A 12,672-nucleotide genomic window follows, 5' to 3' on the forward strand; every position below is an offset into this window, starting at 1 on the left:
AGAGAAAATTGATTTGCCATCATTGAAGTAGTTAATCTTCAGCAACTGTTATGGTTTGAATTGGTTCCACCAGAAGGAAATGAATTTTGGAAATCCTGACCTACCTGCCTGGGATTATAATCCCACTGGGGAATATTTGTTATGTTTTACTGAGGCAGGGTTAGTATAAAGTGTGTCTTGAGTCATACTCTTACACATGAGCATATTAACCCGGCAGAAAAACAGGAAGAATGAAGCCAAGCCACATGCAGAACTCCAAGGAGCCAGGAACCCGAATTTGAAGCAAAAAGCTATTCCTCTGGAGCCAAAGACAGCCTTCCCCAGCATCAGAACTCTAAACTTGACCTCTGGGCTCCTAAAATATGAGAAAATAAATTTATGTTTGTTAAAGTTTAGTGGTATTTGTGTTATAGCAGCACTAGGTAACAAAGACAGCAATTTTAATGTTTCTTGATTTTGTTAATTGTCTGCACATTGGGTTATTACTCTTTAACAAAATATAACTAAATTCTGGTTTTAAGTTAGCCCAATTAGAAAGTATCTCATGGACCACTGACATTCAGAAACATAGAACTATTCCATTTAACCTCAAAAGCCTAAGGGAGAAATCAAACAGCTATTTAAATTAATGACAGTTTAAAATGAATTCAATTTGAGTGATTTAAGTATTACAATGAAAGAATAAATTTCAGATTTTGACGGTCAAGATATCTGGGTTTAATACCTATGTTCTTATACAAGTAAAAGTGATTCATTCAGCAAATATGTTTGAAGCCCAAGGACTCTGTTAGGTAATGGTACAGTGTTAAATAAAATTGACACAATCTTTCATTTCATGAAATTTATCATCTAGCGTGGATTTAGGTGAATGCACATATACTCACCATAATAATAAGTAGTTTTTTAAAAGTCATTAAGAAAATACAGGGTACTATGAAAAGTCATAGCAGGATGATTTAAAATGCCATCAGAAACAATCACAAAAGCTGTATTAAGATAATGGGAATCTCATGCATTAAAAATCAGGAAAAACTAGACTTGAATGTGATAATAAATAGATGTACTATCTCTAACTATAATCTGTATAAGGCAGGCATGTGACTTGCATCTTAGTTATGTAAAGCATATCTTTCCTGATTTTAAACCATTCAGCATTCCCTGGTTCTGTGAACAAGGAACCATGGTGGCATAGTGGGTACACACTGGGCTGCAGCTCCTCTAGCTGTTCCAACCCACCAGCCAGCCTCTCTCTGGGAGAACAATGGCGCTTTTACTACCATAAAGATTTATAATCTTGGAAATCTAACATGGCGAGCAGGGACACAGGGGCAGTGCTACTCTATTCTGAGGTTGCCATGAGTGGGATATGTTGCTGTGCATGAAACTGTTGTCTTTCAAATGTGTGACATGGATTAGTGAGTTTTCCAGCATTGCATCAAGTTTCAACATTCCAATTGGCATTCCATCCATTTCTGAATCTTGCTTTTATCCAGTGTCTTCAGCGGAGCTTGTACTTCTTCCCTTGATACCATTGGTTCTTGATCATATTCTGCATCCTGAAGCGGTTGAACTGCTACCAATGATTTCTGGTACAGTGACAAAGTACTCTTTCTAGCTTCTTATTATTATTATTTTTTTCCTTTGATGCTTTCTTCCTTGCTCAATGTTTTGCCCATAGACTCCATTAATGTCACAACTTTAGGTTTGAATTTTTTCTTTGGTTCTTTCACCTGGAGAAATTGTTAGTGCATTCTTCCTGTGTGGATTTCTACCTCTCTTACTTCATCCTCTCTTCCTTTTATTTTGGCTTCTCTGCATTCAAGAGCCAGTTTCAAGTCTCTTTTGACATCCATTTTCCTTCTTCCTTTCTTTCTTTTCTGGTTTCTTCCATAACATTTTGGTTTCTTCCCATACAGCTTTCCTTGATGTCCTCCCATAGAACTCATCACAGCCTCAGTCATCAGTGTTTCATACATCAACTCTACCCTGAGATTGCCTTTCAATTCAGGTAAGATATGCTCACAGTCTTATATAAACTTGTTTCAATGTTACTCAACTCCAAATCGGAACTACATATGTTTTAATTGATATTTTTCCTCATGCACCCCCTGGCCTTGTTATTATGTTTTCCCATGATCTCTTTCCACAGAGATAATCTATTTGATTCATATGCATTCTATCTAGTGAATCCACATGTATGGTCACCATTCATATTGCTGAAAAAACTATTTCCAATGGATAAATCCTTAGTCTGGCAATATCCTATCATGCAATATCCAATGTTGCTTCCGTCACTGAGCTCTTCTTTCCTAACTGTTAATCCTTCTTCTTTGCTTCCAACTTTCAAGTTCCAATCACCAATACTTATCAGTGCACCTAAATGTATGTTGAATCTACTTCATAATGCAGATGCTTAGAAAAATCTTTAACTTCCTCATTATAAACATTATTGCATGGTCGATAAATTTGAAGAATATTAATATTAACTGTCTTCCTTGCAGGCATACAAATATTATACTACTATGAATAGTATTGTACTTCAGGATAGAGCTTGATATTATTGTTTTTCATTGAATGTGACACTGCTCCTCTTTAATGTATCATTGCTTTCATAGTAGATCATATGATTTTCTGATTCAAAATGGCCTATCCCAATCCTTGTTAGCTCACTAATGCTAAGGCATCAGTCATTATGCATTCTGTTTCATTTTTACAACTTCCAGTTTTGCAGGGTTCATACTTTACACAGTGACATTTCTGATGATTAATGGATGCTTCCAGCCAGTTCTTATTTTGAGTTGGGCCACATCAGCAAAGGAAGGTCTCAAAAATTTTTCTTCTTCTACATCATTATGTTCAACACTACTTTGAGATGGCAGCTCTTTCACCGAGTTGTATTTAAAGTGCCTCTGAATGTGAGAGGTCATTTTCTGGCACTATATCTCATAATATTTTGCTGCATTCCATAAGGATTTCAGAGTTTAGGTTTTGTTTCTTTTTTTATTTTGTCTTGTTTTTTCTGAAATGTATTATCTCGACAGAAATGTAAGTCTTTCTTCCTGGTCTGACTTCCTCTGGAAGTTTCACTAAAGCCTGTCCATTGTGGTTGTCCCTGTTGATAGTCAGAACCCCTGTGGTGCAATTTCCAGCATCATAGTAGCATGCAATCTACTACAATTAGAAAATCTAACAGATGAGTGTTTTTACATAGTTTGTCTCTCACAGCCTTATAAACATATTATTAAAAGAACACTTTAAAATCCGATTGTTCAAGACAAAACCAAACCAAATAGAGTTCAAGAAATGTCGATGCAAATTTTAAAACTGGGAGCAGAGTCCTGACTTGTAATTTAGTCATCACCAAATGTTGGTGAAAGCTGTATTCTGGCTGATATCAATGACTCGGTTTGACTTTGTGGACAAGAAAAATATTATGATCTGAGAAGCCTACAAGGATCTACACAGCAAATAAGCCTCTGGTGATTTCCCTCTAACCATAATTGAGGGATGGGAATCACTTGATTATCAGACAAACCGTATTGGAAAGACAATTAGAGTCGATTAAAATGACAAATCTGACTTCCATTAAAACCTTGTCACTTGATTTCCCCTCTGACACACTTTGGGCTTGATATAGTTTCTAATATTTTCTGCATTCTTTTCCATATTTGGGTTAATCTCTTGTATTTTGTTATTGTGGGCAGCCTTTTTGACTGTCTGTATCTGTTTTTCTATGTTTTTCACTATATGAAACACAGGATAGTTGAACCTAGAGACACAAGACCTAGAATAAGGATTCATAGAAGATGGTGGAGGCACGGGGGAGGGGGGGCAGGGAGGATCTGATCTCAAGGGGTTCAAGACAGAAGAAGATGTGTTTAAACTGCTTTTGGTAGCAACTGTACAATATTGCTTGGTGTGATTAACTATGGAATGGTATGATATCTGCATTAGCTCCTATTAAAATGGTTAGGGAATTTTTTTTCCAGGATGTGACTATACATCACCCCTTATGAATGTTGCCAGAAGAGTGAAAACCTTGAGGATACCACCAAAGGATTTGGTAACTGCTGTACTACAAAGGAGAAACGTTCCTCAGGCCACGATCTAAAAGCTAATCACAATAGCCTCAGTAATAACACAAAGGATCAAAAAATCAAGCACTAGAAAACAGTAGCAACTGTCATGGCTATAAAGACAATCCTTAGGGCACAGGATAACAACAACAACAATAAGCAACAAACAAACAATTCATCCTTCTCTATAAACCAAAATATATGCTTAGTAAAATTGGTCAAATCAACCAGGAAGAGTACCTCTTTGGCATTTGAATATTCCTAGTATGTCTACAAAATCAAAGGAAAAATAGGATGCTACTAAAAATTTAAGTGATAAAATTCGGCAGGATAAAATATGCCACCTCCATACCAAGAATTTAATATCCTACCTCTATTAATGGTACCTGCAACATAAGTTTAACCAAATTTGTATTTTTAAATTGGTTTTGCCTTGTAGTTTTGAAACTGTGTGGTGATCATTGGTTAGAATGGACATGTCCAGAGGCCACTCTGCACTGCGTGCTAGGTCGTATGGACCTCAGAGTCTAGATGTGCTAATTGATCCAACTCATTCAGGACGTTGGTTTCCATTTTAAAAAGATAACTTAAATGTAGTCCCGAGGTGGTGAGTCTTAAAAAGTTAAGATTCTCATCTGCTAACCCTCTGTTTGGTCGATTAAATCTACCCAGAGTTGTGAGAGAAGAAAGATCTGGCGATATATTGTTAAAAAAAAATCAGCCATTGAAACTCTGTAAAGCACAGTTTAACTTACATGAAATCACTGTTTGTCAACATCAATTTTATGGCATCTGGTACTAACAACTTCATCTTCCAGTTTTAATTTAATTGATTATATTCTGTGTTAGAAAGGAGAACAAATAACCATAGAATAAAGCAAAAATATGTTGCAATTTCCAATAAGTATATTATTTATTAATGAAATATTGGGAGGAATTGGTATCCCTCTAAAAGAATTTCTTCATATGCATCATTATTTTATATATTATCCATTAACTTGCAGAATAATAACTAAATTCATAATTTTAGTATTTTTACTTATTTGGTATATTTAATTACCTATTAATAAGTCATCAACAACTTAATTTAAACCAATCCCAATTTAACTAGCACATTTACTTCTTTTTTAAACATTTTATTAGGGGCTCATACAACTGTTATCCCAATCCATACACACATCAATTGTGTAAAGCGCATTTGTACATCATTCTCAAAAAATTTTTCTCCACTTAAACCCCCACATTAGGTCCTCATTTTTCCCCTCCCTCCCCGCTCCCCCCTCCCTCATGAGCCCTTGATAGTTTATAAATTGGTATTTTGTCATATCTTGCCCTGTCCGACGTCTCCCTTCACCCACTTCTCGGCTGTCTGTCCCCAGGGAGGAGGTCACATATAGTTCCTTGCAATCGGCTCCCCCTTCCCTACCCATTCTCCCTTTACCCTCCCTGTTTCGCCACCTACACCACTGGTCCTGCAGGGCTCATCCTCCCTGGATTCCCTGTATTTTCAGTTCCCATCTGTACCAGTGTACATCCTCTGGTCTAGCCAGACTTGCAAGGCCGAATTCGAGTCATGGTAGTGGGAGCGGGGAGGAAACATTTAGGAACTAGAGGAAAGTTGTATTTTTCATTGTTGCTCCATCGAACCTTGATTGGCTTGTCTCCTCCCCGAGACCCCTCTGCAAGGGGATCTCCAGTGGCCTACTAATGGGCTTTGGATCTCCACTCCGCACTCCCCCCATCATTCACTATGGTAAGATTTTTTTGTTCTGATGATGCCTTATACCTGATCCCTTCGACACCTCGTGGTTGCATAGGCCGATGTAGCACATTTACTTCAAGGTGGTCATTCAGGGTACTCATTGATAAAACTTAGTACATTTAATTAATTTATTTATTTAAACAGTGTCATTGACATACAAGTGGGTACCACCAAAAAAACCAATTTTTTTCAAAGCTGTGTATTTAATTTTTTATTTTGAAAATCAACTTGTCACCTTCAAGGTACTCTCCATTACACTTGATACATTTGTCAAATCTGCCATTTCATTCTTGAAAACATTTTTCAAACTCATCTGTTAGCATGGCTGACAGCACCCCCCTCATTGTTTTCTTTACCTCTCCTATGTCGTGAAATCACTGTCCTTTCATGACCCTCTTCATTCACAGAAACAAACTAAGTCGCACAGAGCAAGGTCAGGTATGTAAAGTGTGTGGCATAAGAGAGGCATGCTGTTTTGTTTGTTTTTTTGGCCCATAACTGACACACTGAGATGGCGGCGTGAGCAGGTGCATTGCTGTGGTGGCAAAACCCGTCCCCTGTCTGCCACAAAAGAGGCCTTTTTTGTCTCACGCCGTTACACAATCTTTTCAGAACCTCTAAATAGAAAGTTCGATTAACTGTCTGACCTGGTGGAACAAAACTCATTAAAAAGTATATGTTTGAAGAGAAATTAAGGACTGAATTTCATGGTGATTTTGTAATATACACGAAAATTGTTGATATTTACCACACATTAAGATTTGTCTTAATATCACTGGAATGAAATTGTCAGGATATATTAGCATTTATTTCAAGTTGTAAAGTTTTTAATATGAAGTTGTGATATTCTTATGTGAACTGTGACTTTTCATTCAGACTACATAAATTGGCCAAATCCATATTTCTTATGTACCTTAAAACAAAGTAATAGCTTTCACTGGGCTTACTTTATCTAGCCAAAGAAGAGACTTAGCAAAGGGTTAAAACAGGCGAACTTTTTAAAACCTTATCATCGGGAGCTTCAAGAAAAATCAGTTATGATCATTTTAATTAAAGATTTACTTCATTTTTGTTCTACTTAAGAAATCAATGCACAGCTTTTGAAGTTCCACTTTTAATGTGGAGCTCTTGTAAATTCTATGTAAAATTAATATTAAGTACAAAATTATTGTTTATACATATATAACACAAATATAAATTATAGTGCAGGGCAGCATTTGGGAAAACATGTATTTTGTACGAATGTAACACCATTACTAAATTGAAAAACCTATGTAGTAAAAATGGAATTGGGATTTAAAAAGTAAGCAAAAAAATTATAATTCTTTCCAAATTATAGGTATCTATTGATTCAAGTAATAACTAAAGTTGTTAAAATAGATGCATATTAATGAATCTAGCATACGTGAACTATTAAAATGTTATAACGTTGACATTGACACAAAAATATAGTTCAGCATGATGAAAAACTTTTCTTAGTTCACCTTAAAAATCAGAGTTTAAAGTTGCTTGCCACTTTGGAAACGTGTTCTATAACTGTATGCAATGTATTCATAAGTAGTTTCTGTAAATTTTCACTATACCTTATTCAAAATCTATTGGAAAGCTTCACATAATTATTCTATAAATAAATGCCAAAAAATTTTAGCATTTAACAAAGTTAATAATACTCCAAATAAAATTAGAAAAACTGGCAAAACAAAGAAAGTGAGTACATTTTCTAATGTAATTTTTTTGGCATAGCTTGAAAATTTTGTTTTGGAATATCACTATAGGTTTGTCATGGAAGGAAAAATACCTTGGTGAGCCAACTTATAGTCTGTACTGAAATGACCTGAGATGGAGAATGCTTACCCAGAGGCTGTATCAATGGACTCAAATGTAAGAGCAATTTTGAGAACGGCACAATGCAGGGCTCTGTTTTGATCTGTTGTCCACAAGGTCGCTGTGGACCAGAAGTGACTGACCATAACTGACAACAACATATGCAGTGTGGCAAAGTATTTGATATGACCCAGCTAACTGTAGCCTTTGTAACTCCTATCAAATGATTGGGTCAAAAGCAACAACAACAAAAGACAAAACTGAAACTCAAATATAACTCATAATGATCCTAAGTGACAAAGGTAGAGCTTCCCTTTTAGTTTTTGAGACTGTAAATCTTTATGGGAGCAGACAGCCTCATCTATCTCCCTCTGAGCACTAGTAAGTTCAAACTTCCCCTTGTGGGATCCACTAAGTCACCCAGGATTCCTCAAATCATTGGGTGGAACTATGCAAAGATGAGATTGTGGCCCACTAAGGGAATTGGATAGCTTGCCAATTTAAATAAGTCACTTGGCACCTTTGTGATGGGGTGTGTAAATCTGGGTACTTTAGAGAAACAAATCCACAAAAACTCATGTATAAGAGAGAGTTTTATATAAAGGTTAAGTGTGCATCATGAAAATATCCCAACCCAGTGCTGCCCAAGCCCACATGTCCAACATTAACCCCTATGTCCAACACCAATCCAAAGTCCTCCTCCATCTCACAAAACAGACACAATGATGCCATCTGCAGGAGGAAAGCCGAATCAGTGAGTGTGTACGCATCTCAGCACTGGCAGGGGTCTCCCCATGGCTGCTCCAGCACCCAGGGTTGCATCAGGGTAGGTCCATGTGGCTTCTCCTCAGGGATGCCTTGCAGGAAATGAGCCTTGCCAGCTGAAGCAGGGAACTGGCTAAGGCAGCTGCACCCTGGTCCCACCATCACAAAGCAAGAGACCGAAGAAATTGAAAGGTGAGGCTCACCGAGCCATTTATCCCTCTGCCTTTCAATTAACCCCATGTGTTTACTGGCCACATTGGCACAATAAACTAACTACCTCATGGGGACATTCAAATAGGTTTATGGAACTCTAACATAAGAATAAGAATTTTTTCCAGGCCACTAGGTTTAAAGTAGGGCAACCCTGGTGGTATAGTTGGGGGTTATGCTGGTACAGTGGTTATGCACTGGGCTGCATTCCACAAAGTCGCCAGCTGGAAACCACCAGCAGTTCTGCAGAAGGAAGACTGAGCTTTCTACTTCCATAAACCAATACGGTCTTTGAAATCCAAGGATGGTTGCTATGAGTCAGCATGGACTCATTGGCAGTGAGTTTGGTTCCTTTGAGGTTTAAATTGAGCTATCCCAAATGAAAGCCAGGAATTGAGTAAAACCCAAGATCCCTGAGCTAAAACATCTTGATCCAGGAAACAGGGAAGTATGACATGAGAGATGGCCAGAGCCAATTAAAGCCGTGCTAGAGGAGGGATGTCAGGGAAGCAGTGGGAGCTGGCACAGAGAACCAGTAGAACCAGGAGACCAGCAGAAGAAAATATAGTGAACTCCCTGGCCCACAGAACAAGAAAGCTGAGTGCCTTTGGAGAAGAGACTTGCTGGCAATTATCATCAATCGAAAGAGCTAAAAGACATTGTAAGACATGTGCAGACAGGGTAGAGGCCAGGCCAGGGTCTATGGGATTGAAAGAGAGCTAAAAGAGCTTTGTATCACTTGTCCTAGAGATAAACAAGCATTAGTTATCAATGAACCCAGTAGTAAAAAACAATATTGTAAGCACAATTGGTGTCAGCATTAGTAAAAGTTTGGCGGTGGAGGCATGTCTGGCTTTCACCATCCGAGGAACCGACGCATCAGGATTATCACCAGAAGTGATGATAGTGGTGATCTTTTTCTTCCCCTTGTGAAATGAAAGGAGAGCAGACACTACCCCAAACATTTTTACAATAGGGTTTTGCAGAAGCTAAATCTGGGAGCATATTGTCAATGGAGGCAAATTCTGTAAAATTGTGAAAGGAGACACATTGTGTAGATAAATTATGTGTATTTCCATTTAAACATTACGTTTCAAAAAGCCTATAGTTCATGGAAGCAAAAGAGCATTAGACATTGAAATACTTTTACTGCAGGTTTTTCATTGTAATTGAAATGTCAATTTCATAGGACTGACATTGAACTTATAAGTACTCAGCACTTGTAGAGGTAGTCTTTTCCCTTTCAAAATATTGTTTTCTGGATTTGTGTGCAGCAGGCTAATATGATAGTCACTAGACATATGTGCTCTTGAACACCAAAAGTTACTAGGAAAACTTCAAATATTCTGTAAGTGAAATATACCCACAGGATTTCCAAGGTTAAGTATTACAAAGAGGATAGGACAATATCGAATTAAACTTCTATATTAATTATATACTGAAATTATAATATTTCTGATACATTGAGCCAAGTAAAATATTAATATTTTCACCAAATCGTTTTTACTTATTTGAAATGTTGCTACTGGAAAATTTTTAATTATTGCATTGACTGATGTTTGTGGTTCATGTTATATTTCATTTGGAATACAGGGCTCAATATCCAAAGAGGAATCAGCTAATGCTTTAATAACTTAAAATAGCTTTTTTTAAATAGAAATGTCAACTCTCAGAGATCATAGACAATTTCATTCCTTAGGAGTTCATAGAAATAGCATCATAATTTTAACATAATCTTCAGGAAAAAAATGCTAGTGACTATATTGGAGAATGAAAATTGATTTAAGTATGTAAATGTGCCCCAACAAAAACCACTGGCATTGTCTCCCCTGTTCGGATAATAAATATAAGGAAGCATGATCATGGCGATGAAGTATGCATATTAAAGATAAGAAACTTAAATCAGTCATTCTTCTGAGAGCTCAGTACATGAAGTCAGAAGATAAACCTCTGCCAAACAATGCCTGGAACTACAGTCTTTGTGGGTGGAAGCACAGAGAGCGTCTAAAACAAGCAACTGGCTGTCCCTGTCACTGATCAGAATCTCTACTCCACCATATCAACGATCGGTTGTCACTCTCACAGGCATGATGAGACCTACTTCTAGACTGCACGTCTGTCATGAGGGAAAACGTCACAGCCACTTGACCCCAAGACAAGTACAGAAGAAAGGAAAGAAAGAGGAGAAAAAGAAAAACAAATACTTAGTCAAAATGAACGCGACGTCAAAAGTTGAAATAAGTGACAAATGTAAAGATCTGTAAGATAACAATACAACACAGTCCTGAAATGAAGCAAAAATTCATTTTTCTTTAATTTAGAAAATTTTTATACATTAATGTGAATTTGTATTTCACTGATAATTTAGCAATATAAATCCATATAATAAATTAGTGTTATGAAACATTATGAGAATGTTATCAAAATACACATGTTTAAATTGATCAGAGAGAAAAAGTAGGTCATTATTTTCATTAAAAATTTATGCAAGAGAATGAGAGTAGGTATTTATGAAAATAAACTATAAGAAATCATTAAAATAGGAAATAATCATACACCTGGAAAACTGTAACTAGGCTAAGTTATCACATTATTCCATGAGTGTTCAACAGTCAAGTATAAAAATGGGGAACATTTTTAAGAACAAGTCCATGTTCTAGAGTTGGACAATGTAATTGAGAAATGAAAATGCGCTGGATAAAATTAATGGCCGAGCAGATATTGAGGAAGAGAAAATTAATAAGAGTATTTATTTAACTTTAGGATCTAAAAATAGAATCTATACAAAACGTATAGTTAACCAAACCTACCAAAAACAGATCAGAGACTGGTGAATTGAGGATCAATTGGCCTAACTAGCCTTAGTGTAACTGGTGTCCCTGAAGTCGAAGGCACAGAAATAGTCGTGGGTTTTCTTTTAAAGAGGCAATTCATTTGTCATCTTCATTTTCAATTATGTTTAGATCTTTCCTCGTTTAAATTTAAAGCTGATCCAGAAATAATAAAAAAAGAAAGGCCATGCTTTTTGTAAATGGTCAGAAATGCCATATTGCTGTTTTTTATGTCCAAAATAAATAACTTTAAAGTATTAGTAGGAGGATTGAAAGAAAAGCACCCTGGGTGTTCAGCCCGGAGAGTTTGGAAGCAGGAAGAAATGCAGGAAAAGCATTTCTGTTTCTGTTGTTGTCCATTGAGAGGACATTCTGGGACTTCATATCATTGAAAACCAAAATGGGATCCATGCACAACAAGAAAGAAAGGAGAGAAAAAGTGAAAGAGTGTCTGAATTGTAGGAAGCTAAAAAAAAGTCTGCAATAGCAACTAAATAAATAAATAAATTTAAAAGCTGTTGATTCATCTTAGATATCTTATCAGAGTGAAGATTATAAACCCTGGAGTGTAAGAATTGCAACTAGTAATGAACTAAATCGAAGCTGGAAAAGTTAATGTCACATTAACAGCAGATTAGTTGGCGATTCTAGCAGCATAATGCTGTTTAGTAGCTACTGTTTTCAACATAATATTTTTCAGTTGAATAAACCAAACAAGAGATATACAAAATAGAAAAAACATAACCTATGATCCAGCGACCAACCAACCTCTCAATAGAAGCAGAAACAGAGGTAGCCCAGATGTAAAATTATTGTACTCGGGCTCTGAACTATGGTAGATTTGTTAAAATGTTCAAAGAAGATAGAAAAAGAGTTCTACAAGTGGAGCAGGATTGATGGTTGAAGGGAAAAAGAGGTGAAAGGATTTGTGATAAAGTTAAGGAAGGGGCATGGAATCAAAAAACATAACATCCATATGCTGCGAACAGGCTTACTTTTTGCTACATCTGTTTCCGTATTGTTTCCTCTCATGGTCTATCAATTTCTATTTTAACAAAAGGACTTTATCTTGTTCAATGCTTTATATTTAAGGTCCACCTGGTACCTGTTACAGAGTCTGCTCAGGAAAGTTACATGAAATAAATATCCGAACAGGAAACAAAAATGTTAATGGTGACTTCATTGGGTGCAAAGTCTACAAAGA

The sequence above is a fragment of the Echinops telfairi genome, unplaced genomic scaffold (genome assembly GCF_000313985.2).
Source record: "Echinops telfairi isolate 266 unplaced genomic scaffold, ASM31398v2 ScPeMD7_1;HRSCAF=3_0, whole genome shotgun sequence".
Taxonomy (NCBI): Eukaryota; Metazoa; Chordata; class Mammalia; order Afrosoricida; family Tenrecidae; genus Echinops; species Echinops telfairi.